Below are 11,112 nucleotides of genomic sequence, written 5' to 3' on the forward strand. Positions count from 1 at the left end.
GAAGAAGGGCCCTCACCCTCCTGCCCCGGCTAAGCAGAACAAGTCGGGCAAGGGAGGGCAGCGTCCTCAGGACTGCTTCCGTTGTGGCTCGGTGGAGCATTTCTCCCGCCAGTGCCGCGCACCACCAGAGGTCGTTGAAGCATACAAGGCCCGGAAGGCGCGTGAGACGCACCTTGCCTTGGTTCAGGAGGGAGCACCACCGGCGCCCATGGCGGCACCCGTGATGATCGCTACGCCCCCTGCTACGCCCATAGAGGCGACCCCCGTGGTGCCCATCGCGGCAGCTTTGGCGGTCTCTACCGATGCCCACGTCTCCATGGAGGTTGACCACATGGTCGCCTCAGCGGTGGCGCCGCCACTAGACATTGATGCGGCCTCCAAGATGATTTCTAAGGAGGATCAGCTCACTAGTATGGAGATTGCGGCTGAAGTGGATGGCTTCTTCACCGAGTCCACTTAGCATACCTCTTTGGTTATCATGATTCCGTGCTTTGATACAATAAAATTGAATAAATTCGATTTGGTTGTAAGCTCTATGAGAGCATAAACTTATTCTTTACTTTGGCGATTGGATGACATTTATTCATTTATTCCATTATTTATACATGATAGCATGTTATGTTCTGAGATGTGTGCATTTATTTTTAATGTATTTTCTTCCTCATTACATTAATTAGATGTCATATTTTAGAACGCGTGTGGCGCCCGAATGGAGGAAACGTGCCTTGCCGATAGCGCCACCACTCATACCATTTTACGAGAAACTAAGTACTTTGAGTCCATTAAAAAATCTCCAGGAAGTATTATGACAATCGCCGGCTGCGGTTCTCACATAGTTGGCTCTGGACGAGCCACTATTATACTCCCGATGGGAACAACTTTGATCATTAATGATGCGTTGTTGTACCCGGAGTCGACTCATACTCTTTTAAGCTTTAGAGACATCCGCGCTAATGATTTCCATGCTGAGACCGATGATGAAAACGGCAAGGAGTGCCTATTCATCACAAAGCGGGATGCCAGTGGTAAACATGTTATCGAAAGGCTTCCTTCGTTTGACACAGGGCTATACTACACTAATATAGTAGCACCGCCCATGTACACTGTTGGGGAACGTAGCAGAAATTCAAAATTTTCCTACGTGTCACCAAGATCTATCTATGGAGAAACTAGCAACAAGGGGAAGGAGAGTGCATCTACATACCCTTGTAGATCGCTAAGCAGAAGCGTCCAAGAGAATGGGGTTGAAGGAGTCGTACTCGTCGTGATCCAAATCACCGGAGATCCTAGTGCCGAACGGACGGCACCTCCGCGTTCAACACACGTACAGCCCGGTGACGTCTCCCACGCCTTGATCCAGCAAGGAGAGAGGGAGAGGTTGAGGAAGACTCCATCCAGCAGCAGCACAACGGCGTGGTGGTGATGGAGGAGCGTGGCAATCCAGCAGGGCTTCGCCAAGCACCGCAGGAGAGGAGGAGTAAGAGAGGTAGGGCTGCGCCAAGAGGGAGAGGTTCTCGTGTGTTGGGCAGCCCCCTAGGCCTCAAGTATTTATAGGGGGAGGGGAGGGGGTTGCGCCCCCTCTAGGGTTCCCTCCCCAAAGGTGGCGGCAGCCCCCAGATGCCATCTGGGTGGCGGCCAGAGGAGGAGAGAGGGGAGGCGCGCCTGGGGTGGGCCTTAGGGCCCATCTGCCCTAGGGTTTGCCCCCTCCCACTCTCCCTTGCGCCTTGGGCCCCTTGTGGGGGGCGCACCAGCCCACCTGGGGCTGGTTCCCTCCCACACTTGGCCCATGCAGCCCTCCGGGGTTGGTGGCCCCACTTGGTGGACCCCCGGGACCCTCCCGGTGGTCCCGGTACGTTACCGGAAAAACCCGAAACTTTTCCGGTGACCAAAACAGGACTTCCCATATATAAATCTTTACCTCCGGACCATTCCGGAACTCCTCATGACGTCCGGGATCTAATCTGGGACTCCGAACAACATTTGGTAACCACATACAAACTTCCTTTATAACCCTAGCGTCATCGAACCTTAAGTGTGTAGACCTTACGGGTTCGGGAGACATGTAGACATGACCGAGACGTTCTCCGGTCAATAACTAGCAGCGGGATCTGGATACCCATGTTGGCTCCCACATGTTCCACGATGATCTCATCGGATGAACCACGATGTCAAGGACTCAATCGATCCCGTATACAATTCCCTTTGTCTAGCGGTATTGTACTTGCCCGAGATTCGATCGTCGGTATACCGATACCTTGTTCAATCTCGTCACCGGCAAGTCTCTTTACTCGTTCCGTAACACATCATCCCGTGATCAACCCCTTGGTCACATTGTGCACATTATGATGATGTCCTACCGAGTGGGCCCAGAGATACCTCTCCGTTTACACGGAGTGACAAATCCCAGTCTTGATTCGTGCCAACCCAACAGACACTTTCGGAGATACCTGTAGTGCACCTTTATAGCCACCCAGTTACGTTGTGACGTTTAGTACACGCAAAGCATTCCTACGGTATCCGGGAGTTGCACAATCTCATGGTCTAAGGAAATGATACTTGACATTAGAAAAGCTTTAGCATACGAACTACACGATCTCTATGCTAGGCTTAGGATTGGGTCTTGTCCATCACATCATTCTCCTAATGATGTGATCCCGTTATCAATGACATCCAATGTCCATGGTCAGGAAACCGTAACCATCTATTGATCAACGAGCTAGTCAACTAGAGGCTTACTAGGGACATGGTGTTGTCTATGTATCCACACATGTATCTGAGTTTCCTATCAATACAATTATAGCATGGATAATAAACGATTATCATGAACAAGGAAATATAATAATAACTTATTTATTATTGCCTCTAGGGCATATTTCCAACAGTCTCCCACTTGCACTAGAGTCAATAATCTAGTTCACATCGCCATGTGATTAACACTCATAGGTCACATCGCCATGTGACCAACATCCAAAGAGTTTACTAGTTCACATCATCATGTGATTAAGACTCAATGAGTTCTGGGGTTTGATCATGTTTTGCTTGTAAGAGAGGTTTTAGTCAGCGGGTCTGCAACATTCAGATCCGTGTGTACTTCGCAAATATCTAGGTCATATTGTAAATGCTCCTTCCACGCTCCACTTGGAGCTATTCCAAATGGTTGCTCCACTATACGTATCCGGTTTGGTACTCAGAGTTATTCGGATAGGTGTTAAAGCTTGCATCGACGTAAACCTTTACGCCGAACTCTTTATCACCTCCATAATCGAGAAACATGTCCTTATTTACTCCAAGGACAATTTTGACCGCTGTCCAATGATCCATTCCTAGATCATTCTTGTACCCCCTAACTGACTCATGGCAAGGCACACTTCCGGTGCGGTACACAGCATAGCATACTATAGAGCCTACGTCTGAAGCATAGGGGACGACCTTCGTCCTTTCTCTCTCTTCTACCGTGGTCAAGCTTTAAGTCTTAACTTCATACCTTACATCTCAGGCAAGAACTCCTTCTATGACTGATCCATCTTGAACACCTTCAAGATCATGTCAAGGTATATGCTCATTTGAAAGTACCATTAAGCATTTTTGATCTATCCTCATAGATCTTGATGCTTAATGTTCAAGTAGCTTAATCCAGGTTTTCTATTGAAAAACATCTTTTCAAATAACCCTATATGCTTTTCCAGAAATTCTACATCATTTTTGATCATCAATATGTCAACAACATATACTCATCAGAAATTCTATAGTGCTCCCACTCACTTCTTTGGAAATACAAGTTTCTCATAAACTTTGTATAAATCCAAAATCTTTGATCATCTCATCAAAGCGTACATTCCAACTCCGAGATGCTTACTCCAGTCCTTAGAAGGATCGCTGGTGCTAGCATACCTTTTAGCATCCTTAGGATCGACAAAACCTTTCTGATTGTATCACATACAACCTTTCCTTACGAAAACTGGTAAGGAAACTCGTTTTGACATCCATCTGCTAGATTTCATAAATGCAGCTAATGCTAACATGATTCCGACGGACTTAAGCATCGCTACGGATGAGAAAATCTCATCGTAGTCAACTCCTTGAACTTGTGAAAAACTCTTCGCCACAAGTCGAGCTTCATAGATGGTGACATTACCATCCACGTCTGTCTTCTTCTTAAAGATCCATTTATCTCAATGGCTTGCCGATCATCGGGCAAGTCCACCAAAGTCCATGCTTTGTTCTGATACATGGATCCTATCTCGGATTTCATGGCTTCTAACCATTTGTTGGAATTTGGGCCCACCATCGCTTCTCCATAGCTCGTAGGTTCATTGTTGTCTAGCAACATGACCTTCAAGACAGGATTACTGTACCACTCTGAAGTAGTACGTATCCTTGTCACCCTACGAGGTACGGTAGTGACTTGATCCGAAACTTCATGATCACTATCATAAGCTTCTACTTCAATTGGTGTAGGTGCCACAGGAACAACTTCCTGTGCCCTGCTACACACTTGTTGAAGTGACGGTTCAATAACCTCATCAAGTCTCAACCATGCTCCCACTCAATTCTTTCGAGAGAAACCTTTCCTCGAGAAAGGACCCGATTCAAGAAACAATCCCTATTGCTTTCGGATCTGAATTAGGAGGTATACCCAACTGTTTTGGGTGTCCTATGAAGATGCATTTTATCCGCTTTGGGTTCGAGCTTATCAACCTGAAACTTTTTCACATAAGCGTCGCAGCCCCAAACTTTTAAGAAACGACAACTTAGGTTTCTCCAAACCACAGTTCAAACGGTGTCGTCTCAACGGAATTACGTGGTGCCCTATTAAAGTGAGTGCGGTTGTCTCTAATGCCTAACCCATGAACGATAGTGGTAATTCGATAAGAGACATCATGGTACGCACCATATCCAATAGGGTGCAACTATGATGTTCGGACACACCATCACACTATGGTGTTCCAGGCGGTATTATTGTGAAACAATTTCCACAATGTCTTAATTGCGTGCCAAAGCTCGTAACTCAGATACTCATCTCTATGATCATATCATAGACATTTTATCCTCTTGTCACAACGATCTTCAACTTCACTCTGAAATTACTTGAACCATTCAATAATTCAGACTTGTGTTTCATCAAGTAAATATACTCAACATCTACTCGAATCATCTGTGAAGTAAGAACATAACGATATTCACTGCATGCCTCAGCACTCATTGGACTGCACACATCAAAATGTGTTACTTCCAACAAGTTGCTATCTTGTTCCATCTTACTGAAAACGAGGCTTTCAGTCATCTTGCCCATGTGGTATGATTTGCATATCTCAAGTGATTCAAAATCAAGTGAGTCCAAACGATCCATCTGCATGGAGTTTCTTTATGCGTATGCACCAATAGACATGGTTTGCATGTCTCAAACTTTTCAAAAACGAGTGAGTCCAAAGATCCATCAACATGGAGCTTCTTCATGCGTTTTATACCAATATGACTTACATGGCAGTGCCACAAGTAAGTGGTACTATCATTACTATCTTACATCTTTTGGCATGAAAATGTGTATCACTACGATCGAGATTCAATAAACCATTCCTTTAGGTGCAAGACCATTGAAGGTATTATTCAATAAATAGAGTAACCATTATTCTCCTTAAATGAATAACCGTATTGTGATAGACATAATCCAATCATGTCTATGCTCAACGCAAACACCAATAACAATTATTTAGGTTTAACACCAATCTCGATGGTAGAGGGAGCGTGCGATGCTTGATCACATCATCAACCTTGGAAACACTTCCAACACGTATCGTCAGCTCACCTTTAGCTAGTCTCCGTTTATTCCGTAGCTCTTTTATTTCGAGTTACTAACACTTAGCAACCGAACCGGTATCTAATACCCTGGTGCTACTAGGAGTACTAGTAAAGTACACATTAACATAATGTATATCCAATATACTTCTATCGACCTTGCCAGCCTTCTCATCTACCAAGTATCTAGGGTAATTCTGCTCCAGTGGTTGTTCCCCTTATTACAGAAGCACTTAGTCTCGGGTTTGGGTTCAACCTTGGGTTTCTTCACTAGAGCAGCAGCTGATTTGCCGTTTCATGAAGTATCCCTTCTTGCCCTTGCCCTTCTTGAAACTAGTGGTTTCACCAACCATCAACAATTGATGCTCCTTCTTGATTTCTACTTTCGCGGTGTCAAACATCGCGAATACCTCAAGGATCATCATATCTATCCCTGATATGTTATAGTTCATCACGAAGCTCTAGCAGCTTGGTGGCAATGACTTTGGAGAAACATCACTATCTCATCTGGAAGATCAACTCCCACTCGATTCAAGTGATTGTTGCACTCAGACAATCTGAGCACAAGCTCAACGATTGAGCTTTTCTCCCTTAGTTTGCAGGCTAAGAAAATCGTCGGAGGTCTCATACCTCTTGACGTGGGCACGAGCCTGAAATCCCAATTTCAGCCCTCGAAACATCTCATATGTTCCGCGACGTTTCGAAAACGTCTTTGGTGCCTCAACTCTAAACCGTTTAACTGAACTATCACGTAGTTATCAAAACGTGTATGTCCGATGTTCGCAACATCCACAGACGACGTTTGGGGTTCAGCACACTGAGCGGTGCATTAAGGACATAAGCTTTCTACTGTCCGCATAATCGCTACTGTCAACTTTCAACTATATTTTCTCTAGGAACATATCTAAACAGTGGAACTAAAGCGCGAGCTTACGACATAATTTGCAAAGATCTTTTGACTATGTTCAGGATAATTAAGTTCATCTTATGAACTCCCACTCAGATAGACATCCCTCTAGTCATCTAAGTGATTACATGATCCGAGTCAACTAGGCCGTGTCCGATCATCACGTGAGACGGACTAGTCATCATCGGTGAACATCTTCATGTTGATCGTATCTACTATACGACTCATGCTCGACCTTTCGGTCTCTTGTGTTCCGAGGCCATGTCTGTACATGCTAGGCTCGTCAAGTCAACCTAAGTGTTTCGCGTGTGTAAATCTGTCTTACACCCGTTGTATGTGAACGTAAGAATCTATCACACCCGATCATCACGTGGTGCTTCGAAACGACGAACTTTCGCAACGGTGCACAGTTAGGGGGAACACTTTCTTGAAATTTTAATGAGGGATCATCTTATTTACTACCGTCGTTCTAAGCAAATAAGATGCATAAACATGATAAACATCACATGCAATCAAATAGTGACATGATATGGCCAATATCATTTTGCTCCTTTTGATCTCCATCTTCGGGGCTCCATGATCATCATCGTCACCGGCATGACACCATGATCTCCATCATCATGATCTCCATCATCGTGTCTCCATGAAGTTGTCTCGCCAACTTATTACTTCTACTACTATGGCTACCGGTTAGCAATAAAGTAAAGTAATTACATGGCGTTGTTCAATGACACGCAGGTCATACAATAAATAAAGACAACTCCTATGGCTCCTGCCGGTTGTCATACTCATCGACATGCAAGTCGTGATTCCTATTACAAGAACATGATCAATCTCATACATCACATATCATTCATCACATTCTTCTTGGCCATATCACATCACATAGCATACCCTGCAAAAACAAGTTAGACGTCCTCTAATTGTTGTTTGCATGTTTTACGTGGCTGCTATGGGTTTCTAGCAAGAACGTTTCTTACCTACGCAAAACCACAACGTGATATGTCAATTGCTATTTACCCTTCATAAGGACCCTTTTCATCAAATCCGTTCCGACTAAAGTGGGAGAGACTGGCACCCACTAGCCACCTTATGCACCAAGTGCATGTCAGTCGGTGGAACCTATCTCACGTAAGAGTACGTGTAAGGTCGGTCTGGGCCGCTTCATCCCACAATACCGTCGAAACAAGATTGGACTAGTAACGGTAAGCATATTGAACAATATCAACGCCCACAACTACTTTGTGTTCTACTCGTGCAAAGAATCTACGCAATAGACCTAGCTCTGATACCACTGTTGGGGAACGTAGCAGAAATTCAAAATTTTCCTACGTGTCACCAAGATCTATCTATGGAGAAACTAGCAACAAGGGGAAGGAGAGTGCATCTACATACCCTTGTAAATCGCTAAGCGGAAGCGTTCAAGAGAACGGGGTTGAAGGAGTCGTACTCGTCGTGATCCAAATCACAGGAGATCCTAGTGCCGAACGGACGGCACCTCCGCGTTCAACACACGTACAACCCGGTGACGTCTCCCACGCCTTGATCCAGCAAGGAGAGAGGGAGAGGTTGAGGAAGACTCCATCCAGCAGCAGCACAACGGCATGGTGGTGATGGAGGAGCGTGGCAATCCTGCAGGGCTTCGCCAAGCACCGCAGGAGAGGAGGAGTAAGAGAGGTAGGGCTGCGCCAAGAGGGAGAGGTTCTCGTGTGTTGGGCAGCCCCCTAGGCCTCAAGTATTTATAGGGGGAGGGGAGGGGTCTGCGCCCCCTCTAGGGTTCCCTCCCCAAAGGTGGTGGCAGCCCCCAGATGCCATCTAGGTGGCGGCCAGAGGGGGAGAGAGGGGAGGCGCGCCTGGGGTGGGCCTTAGGGCCCATCTGCCCTAGGGTTTGCCCCCTCCCACTCTCCCTTGCGCCTTGGGCCCCTTGTGGGGGGCGCACCAGCCCACCTGGGGCTGGTTCCCTCCCACACTTGGCCCATGCAGCCCTCCGGGGTTGGTGGCCCCACTTGGTGGACCCCCCGGACCCTCCCGGCGGTCCCGGTACGTTACCGGAAAAACCCGAAAGTTTTCCGGTGACCAAAACAGGACTTCCCATATATAAATCTTTACCCCCGGACCATTCCGGAACTCCTCGTGACGTCCGGGATCTCATCCGGGACTCCGAACAACATTCGGTAACCACATACAAACTTCCTTTATAACCCTAGCGTCATCGAACCTTAAGTGTGTAGACCCTACGGGTTCGGGAACCATGCAGACATGACCGAGACGTTCTCCGGTCAATAACCAACAGCGGGATCTGGATACCCATGTTGGCTCCCACATGTTCCACGATGATCTCATCGGATGAACCACGATGTCAAGGACTCAATCGATCCCGTATACAATTCCCTTTGTCTAGCGGTATTGTACTTGCCCGAGATTCGATCGTCGGTATACCGATACCTTGTTCAATCTCGTCACCGGCAAGTCTCTTTACTCGTTCCGTAACACATCATCCCGTGATCAACCCCTTGGTCACATTGTGCACATTATGATGATGACCTACCGAGTGGGCCCAGAGATACCTCTCCATTTACACGGAGTGACAAATCCCAGTCTCGATTTGTGCCAACCCAACAGACACTTTCGGAGATACCTGTAGTGCACCTTCACCCAACAGACACTTTCGGAGATACCTGTAGTGCACCTTTATAGCCACCCAGTTACGTTGTGACGTTTGGTACACCCAAAGCATTCCTACGGTATCCGGGAGTTGCACAATCTCATGGTCTAAGGAAATGATACTTGACATTAGAAAAGCTTTAGCATACGAACTACACGATCTCTATGCTAGGCTTAGGATTGGGTCTTGTCCATCACATCATTCTCCTAATGATGTGATCCCGTTATCAATGACATCCAATGTCCATGGTCAGGAAACCGTAACCATCTATTGATCAACGAGCTAGTCAACTAGAGGTTTACTAGGGACATGGTGTTGTCTATGTATCCACACATGTATCTGAGTTTCCTATCAATACAATTATAGCATGGATAATAAATGATTATCATGAACAAGGAAATATAATAATAACTTATTTATTATTGCCTCTAGGGCATATTTCCAACATACACTACCCTCAAGACCGTCTTTAGAAGCTCTAAACTCTTCTGCCTCTGGCACGATAGGTTAGGCCACCCCGGACTTAGGATGATGAGAAATATAATTAACAACTCGGATGGCCATAATGTTAACGTGAAGAACTTCCCGAATCCCGATGATTTCGTGTGCTCCGCATGCGCTAAGGGGAAGTTAGTCATTAGGCCATCGCCCCTCAAGGTGAGGGATGAAATCCCCGCGTTCTTGGAACGTATCCAAGGGGACATATGCAGTCCAATTCAGCCCCTCACGGGGCCGTTTCGGTACTTCATGGTGCTCATTGATGCTTCCTCTAAATGGTCCAATGTTTGCCTGTTGTCAACACGGAACCATGCCTTTGCAAAATTGATCTCACAAATCATACAAATAAGGAATAATTTCCCGGATTATAGTATAAAGTCTATTCGAATGGACAACGCCGGAGAATTTACTTCAAAGGCGTTCGATGATTATTGCATGGCAATGGGAATCAAAGTTGAGCACTCGGTACCACATGTTCATACACAAAATGGACTTGCCGAGGCATTGATTAAAAGAATTAAATTCATTGCCCGGCCGCTCCTTCAGGGTTGTAATTTACCAACTACATGTTGGGGCCACGCGGTGTTACACGCGGCTAATCTCATCAACTTTCGACCGTCGGCCTACAACATCCACTCTCCTGTTCAACTTGCGCAAGGGTCGGCACCGAAAATTTCCCACCTTCGTAGGTTCGGTTGCCAGGTATATGTACCAATACCACCCCCTCAGCGATCGGCGATGGGCCCGCTCCGTAAGTCGGGGATATACGTTGGTTATGAGACTGTGTCCATAATCAGGTATCTGGACCCCATGACAGGTGATTGTCACACGGCTTGTTTTGCTGATTGCATTTTTGACGAGGATCTTTTCCCGACTTTAGGGCAAGAGAATCAACCCCTTGATGCTAAAAGTCGAGAAATCACGTGGCAAGCCACGGCGATCCATGCTCATATGACCCGCGCACTGCTGAGACTGAGAGAGAAGTCCAAAAGATAATAGATTTACAGTCTTTAGCAAATCAACTGCCCGACCACTTTTGTGACTTAAAGACTGTGACAAAATCGCATGTGCACGCGCGCAATGCACCGGAAAGGGTTGAAATACCGAAAAAAATGATGGTATACCTGCTCCCGTCCACAGGCCTAAAAGGACGAGAAATCCGGCTTCTCAAATCCCAAGTACTCGGGGACGCCTGACGGAAAAGGATAAGAGAGATTTATCACAGCATGTCGCCAAAGTACCCCAA

This window comes from Triticum aestivum, chromosome 2B (assembly GCF_018294505.1).
Source record: "Triticum aestivum cultivar Chinese Spring chromosome 2B, IWGSC CS RefSeq v2.1, whole genome shotgun sequence".
NCBI lineage: Eukaryota > Viridiplantae > Streptophyta > Magnoliopsida > Poales > Poaceae > Triticum > Triticum aestivum.